The following is a 7,296-nucleotide window of genomic DNA, read 5'->3' as shown; positions in this document are numbered from 1 at the left end:
GCAACATGGGAGAATTGACATAGAAAAACATGAAGAAAGTATAGTTTTATAATGTTTCAATGTCTTAGTAACCTTTCTAAATATTCATCCTGGCAGTTTAATTAAGACTTTAGAATAGGTTGGGTGCAGTGGTGCATGTTAGTGATCCCAGCAACTGATGAGGCTGGGGATGGATTTGAGTTCAGCCTCAGCAACTTAGTGAGGCCCTACACAAATAAGCAAGATACTATCTCAAAATAAAAAATAAAAGAACTGGGGATGTTTGTGGCTCAATGTAAAAATGCCCCTAGGTTCAATCCCCAGTACCAAAAACAAACAAAGATTTTAGAATAAATCTCTAAAATAGAAATATCTGTGTTGTCATTTTTTAAATTATCCTTATATCCATTTTTTGTTTGAACTGTTTGATAGTCAAAATAATGGCTCCCCAAGCAGCCTACCACCCCTAATCTCTGGAATTTGTGAATATGCTATATTACATGGCAAAGAGAAATTAAATTAGCAGGTGCAACTCAAGTTGCTAATCATCTGACCTCAAAATAGTTAAGTTTCCCTGGATTATCTGTTGGCTCCAGTGAAGTAACAAGGGCTTTTAAATATAGAGGAGGTTTTCAGATGAGGTGAGTGATTTGATGTGAGAAGAACTTGATCCACACTTGCTAGCTTTGAAGAGAGAGAAAAGAACCTTTAGCCAAAGAATGGGAGTGGCTCTAGAAACTGGGAAAATCAATGACAACAACAACAAAGAAACACACTTCCTGAGAGAGCCCACAGAAGTGAAGACAGCTCTGAGGTCATTCTCCAATCCTAGAGGCCGCCCTCTTGTCCTAGCTGCTTGGCCTTCTCCTGACATGAAGACTCACTTCTCTAAAGTCAATGAGAGAATGGAGAACCTGTCTTTTCAGCCTGACATGGCAATGTCTTAGGTAACGTAATGTAACCAAATTAAGAAAGGGACATTCCCTTATACTCATAGGTCTTGTCCACATTCAAGGGGAATATGTATTCAACTTGAATACAAGGGACAGAGTTTTGGAACCATTCTTTGCACCACATTCTAGGTCCTCCCTGTCCCCTGTATGTACACACACACACACACACACATACACACACACACACACATCTGCTTAAGCTTGTAACATGTTTTATAATATGTCTTATAGATCTGATATGACACATATCAGTTTATAATATATGTCTTAATTTTTTGCTACTTCATTTCAATATTTCTGTTTCTAAAAATATTTATTTTTTTAGTTATACTTGAACACAATACCTTTATTTATTTATTTTCTTTATGTGATGCTGAGGATCAAACCCAGGGCCTTGTGCATACTAGGTGAACACTCTACTGCTGAGCCACAACCTCAGCCCCAATATTTCTGTTTTAACTACCAGATTCCATCTGATTCATGACAACGGTATAAAAAAGATAATTTCTCTGTACCTTTTCTCTCATAACATTTGATTGCATATCTGTCATCATCAAAATTTCAGATTATCTCTCTTAATATTTATTTACATTTAAAAGGATTTTTCTTTATCTATGAAGGCAGAGTAAAAGTTAATTCCCTGCTCTGTATTTCTGGTGATAGGAGAAACAGTAACAGAAAAATCTTCACACTAATCTAGATTTAAATCCTCATAGGGTCAAGTAATTAATTAAATCCCAGCACTCCTTTGAAGGAGATTGGACATTTTTTTCAAGTGAGAAAAATTATAGCTCACATCTTGAATTGTCATTTTTATTATCAACCTCATGCACTCAAACATACATAAGAACAACAAAAAGTTTTAAAGGTTTCTTATAGGAAAATTTATTGAAAAATTTTCTCTGAAAAGCAGCTGATGATATTATAAATGATAAATATTTCTATAGTAAATTTATAAAAGTATGTGATAATTTTATGAGCCAAAAAGAGGTAGGGAATACGTAAAATATTGTATGCAGATAAAATCTTTTAGAAAACATAAATGAGAACATATGAAACACTAACTCTATACATGTGCTGATAACCTCTCTTCTCCAGTGCTCAACTCTAAAGTTCACAAATCAATTATATACCCTATTAACATACTGAAATTTTCCGTTTGTGGTTAAATGCAACTTGAAGTTTTTCAAAAATATGAGTGTTGAAAATGATTTTTAACGTCTTATATTGCGGGGTTAAAAACCAAACTATTATTTGTCTATGCATCTTATTTTTTTTAGGAATGAAATAGTTTTTAAATAAGAACCATTCCATCTCTCCAAGAGAGGTTTGTATATTTAACTAAAATGAGGCCATTCATATGATAGAAGGCCCCAAGAAAGATTTGCAATCTGCAAATCCCATTTGGTTAAAAGACTAAATAAATGAAATCTCGCTGCTTTTAAAAAAATCATAAAGAGAGAAAAGAAAAATAAAATTCACTAGTAATCCTATTACTACCTCCTCAAATGTCTCTGCTACATAAGGATGGATTTCCTTCAATTCTCTCCTCTTTGTTCCCAATGGAGTTGTCATGTGATGGAGCATGTCTTGTGGGATATAATCACAAAGTCTATTTATTCTTGTTTCCTCCTGTCTCTTTCCATTTATTCTGTTGACTAATTCTTTCTGTAGTCCTAGTTCTTTTCCTGGAAGAAATTTAGGGCAAGTCCCCAGGCTTCTCTAGTCACTTTCACATAAAATCTTCTCCAAAACAGTCATTAATATTTTCATTCCTCTGTAATATTCAACATTATAACCTCATTCAAAGTACAAGGTACACCCCATTTCCTAACTGTGCCCGTTGCAGGATAGCTAGCTGCACTAGGAAAGAAGGTTGCTGTCTACTTTTTATCTGATTTATATCTTTGCTGTGCTTCATCTTGTCAATCACAGGTCTACCCCTAAGGGGAGAAGAAGAGGGAAAAAGGAAAGGAGGTAAATATTTGACTGAGACTGTTTAGAGCTGGAATAAGTGGTTTGGGAAGCTGGGTATTTAAAGCTAACTTTTCTACATTGCTGGTCGGACTGCAAATTTGTGTAGCCAATATGGAAAGCGCTATAGGGATTCCTTGGAAAACTGGGAATGGAACCACCATTTGACCCAGCTATCCACTCCTCAGTCTATACCCAAAGGACTCAAAAACAGCATACTACAGGGACACAGCCACATCAATGTTTATAGCAGCACAATTCACAATAGCTAAACTGTGGAACCAACCTAGATGCTCTTCAGTAGATGAATGGATTAAAAAAATTGGCATATATACACAATGGAATATTATTCATCAATAAAAGAGAATATAATCTTGGAATTTGCAGGTAAATGGATGCATTTGGAGAAGATAATGCTAAATGAAGTTAGCCAATCCCCCCAAAACAAATGCCAGATGTTTTCTCTGATATAAGGTGACTGACTCATAGTGGGGTAGGAAGAGAGAGCATGGGAGGAATAGATGAACTTTAGATAGGGCAGGGGGGTGGGAGGGGAGGAGGGGAGCAGGGGGTTAGCAATGATGGTGGAATGTGATGGACATCATTATCCAAAGTACATGTATAAAGACATTAATTGGGGTGAACATACTGTATATACAGATATATGAAAAATTGTGTCCTATATGTGGAATAAGAATTGTGATGTATACCGCTGCCATGTATTTAAAAAATAAAAGCAATTAAAAACATGATAAAAAATAAAGCTAACTTATCATGGAATTGTCTTATAGGTTCTTTGGAGTCTGATCTGCCTGATCTCTTCCCAATAGGAAAGGAGTCTTCACCTGCTATTCCCTTGTCCAGGTAATGGCCTCACCTTCTTGAAATCTTTCTTTCCCTAATTCTCAGTCTTTGCCCCTCTAAGTGGAAATCCTGGGCAAGATTCAATGCAAACTCACCAGGCTGTCTTTCACATGAGATTTATGTCTTCTCACCTAAAAAACTCCCTTATCTTTTGTCTGGATGGTCTTGAGACGGAGTGATCCCAGCAGCAGACTGACTTGTGGAGTTATTCATGCTCAGACTCCTCAAGCTCATTCTGACACTGGCCCTCTTTGTGCACCAACAACAGGTGACACAATGGAGCTCTCTGAATAGCTTCCTTTTTTGTTCTCTGTTTAGTTGAGGAGAAGAGAGATTTTATTCTTTCTTCCTTGGGGAGAATGGTGGAACTTTTGCTCACAAGCACACCAAAGACTCAGTCAAAAATCTCTTCGGATCCTCTATTTCTCCTCTTGATGCTGTTAAGAGGGGTAAAAACAGGGTTTTTCATAACTTCCTTTTGTGAATTTTACATGAAGGTCTTATCTTTTGTTTTGGCATGTAGCATCTAGTTTTTGATCCTCAGAAGAAATTACAATAAAATATTTCTGTTGTAGCATTTGATTACACTAGTTTTAAAAACAAACAATACTTATCTGTATTGATATAATATGTAGTTTTCTTTGCAATTTTATAATTCAATTTTGTATCATATTTTATTCAATTATTAAATTCTACTTTTTTCCTTCTTTTTAATGTTTTTTTGTGTTATAATATATTCATATGTTCACACAATAAAACAGTATAATTTGATCAATTTTATTCTTACTACATATTTCCTGAAAACATGATTTTAATGTCTGTATAACACTTAATAATATAGATGTGCTGTCAATTATTTAATCATGTTCTGTTGTTGGGCATTCATATATATGATGATTTTTAAGTACTATTATGAACATATTTTTGTCACATTTCCTTTTGAAAGAGGTGCAACAATTTAAATTCTCATGAATTACTGAATAAAATTTATGGGAGTCTGTTGACTTGGATTAGGGTCCCATATTGGGCCCAGAAGGCCAAAACAATATGGGGTTATTCATCCTAAGTACAAACTAACTTATGAATATATTCATGTAATAAATAGCTGAGTTTCAGGCAGTTGTAGTAACTGAGCTTCAGTGAATAGTGGGTGTTTAGCTGACTCAAATAGGAAGGCAAAGTGTTAATCAAATAAACTATATTTTATTTTTTTCCCCTGTTCAAAAATACTGCTTGACCATAGCAGGCAAAGAGCTTTTTGATTTTTTTTGTGTTCTGAATCTGTGGGCTGCCTGATTCATGAAAAAAATCTTACTTATTTTTACTCAATAAACTCAATTAAATTTAAAGTTGTCTAAGTTTTTCCACTTAACAGTACTGTTTAACTAAGTACACTTTTGATAGTCTTGAACATGCATTTTTCAATTTAATAGATAAAAATAATGCATCATTGGTTTGTCTATTTGCATTTATTTGACAGAGAAATGTTTTTTTCATGATTATTTTTCTTTTTCCTATCTGATATGCTCTTTTTAAAGGTGGGTTTTCCCCATTATTTGTATAATTTATATTTAACACATCACTTTATAATTTGTTGCCCTTTTTCTATTTTTCTACTTCTCTTTCCCTTCTCTTGGTTTGAGACAATTTTCTGATTTTTTACTTCTTTTTTTCTTTAATGGCTAAAGGCTACAGATTGAATTCCTGTTCTTTTAGATGTTTTCTAACACCTTTAATACTGAATGTTTACCAAAAGGTTAAACAAACAAACAATGTAAGGTTTATGTTTAGTGACTTTTTTTCCTGAATAAAACATGTAAGTAGGATAACTTTCCTGCCTTGTGAATTGCCTCCTAGTATACCCTCCTAAAACCACACTCCTAAAATTGCATATCAAGTTATTTAAGTATATAAAATATTTTAACAAAAGTTGGTGTGAAACTTGATCCAAAGAGTTTTTTTAAAATTATTTTTAGTTGCTAATAGACCTTTATTTTATTGATTTATTCATTTTTATGTGGTGCTGAGGATAGAATCCAGTGCTTCACATGTGCTAGGCAAGCGCTCTACCACTAAGCCACAACCTCAACCATTGATCCAAAGAGTTTTACATTTTTTTCTTAATGCAGGTCATCTTCTAATAAATTTGCATAAAAGAATGTGAATGTTGAATCCTCTATGTTAGCCCTGCCCAATAGACATATAATGCAACCCACAAACAGAAGGCACATGTAAAGATTTTTAGTATTCACACTAAAAAATGGAAAAAGAAATAGATGAAGTGAATTTTCACTTCTAATGCATACTTTATTTAATATGATATGTTCAACATAGTATCAACATATAACCAACAAAGCTGTAATAAAGTGCTTTATATCTTTGTACCAAGTCTTTGACAAGGAATGTTTATTTTAAACTTAAAGTACAACTCCATTCCAAGTAGGCAGATTTCAAATTAAGTAGTCTATTGGAAAGTCCAGTTATCTTTCTTAATTTTTAAAAACTAAAGATGAAACTATTTAATTAATTTATTTATGATTTATTTATTTTGGCATACTTGGGATTGAACCCAGGAGTGCTTTAACACATCTTCCAGCCCTTTTTGTATTTTTATTTTGAGACAGGATCTCTAGAAGTTGCTAAAGCCCTCGCTAAATTGTTGCTGAGGCTGGTTTTGGAGTTGTGATTCTCCTGTCTCACCCTGCAGATTCACTGGGATTACAAGTGTGCAGCATCACACCTAATTGAAACTAGTCTCTTACACTTATCCCTATTTTTACTCACATGTTGTTCTTGCTTCTTGTTTCTCTTCTTGTTGGTTTCATTTTCTTTCTTATTAGAGAACTTTCATTAGTCATTCATGAATAGTTGGTCTTCTGGATATAAATTATTTAGTTTTCCTTTTTCTGAGAATGTCTTATCTACACTTCATTCCTAAGGTATACAAAAATTTATTTATTCTGTGTTGAAGTTCTTTCCTTTCAAATCACTTAAAAAGTGATTTGCCAATTTCTTCTAACGTTCATGGTTTTAGATAAAATGCCCACTCTTATTTGAACCACTGTTCATTTCTAAGTAATGTGTCATATTGCTCTAGTGGTTTTCAAGATTGTTCCTTTGTCTTTAGTTCTCAAAGTTTTATTACGATTTTTCCTGGTAAGTGTTATGGACTTGAGATGATGAGTCCCCTGCAAATCTCCAGTGTTAATACAGGATTAGATTATGAGAGTCATAACCTAATCAGTGTATTAATACATTTGAGAGATGATGAATAATTTCAAAGAACTACCATACTGAGTGTTATAGTGTTGATATGAGATATATTCCCAATGATCCTGTGTTAATGTTGATAAATTTTGATGTAAATTGATTAGATTATAAGACCTATAACCTAATTAACCCACATAACCTAATATAATCCATATAACCTAATCTAACCCATGCTAGTTTGTGTTAACTTACTGGGTGGTAACTATAGGCAAGTGGACCATGGCTGGAGGAGATAAAGGTGCGTCTAGTAAGGAAT

Source organism: Spermophilus citellus, assembly GCF_964194105.1.
Source record: "Spermophilus citellus genome assembly, chromosome: 8".
NCBI classification, from domain to species: Eukaryota; Metazoa; Chordata; class Mammalia; order Rodentia; family Sciuridae; genus Spermophilus; species Spermophilus citellus.
Note: the sequence above shows the minus strand (reverse complement) of the source record.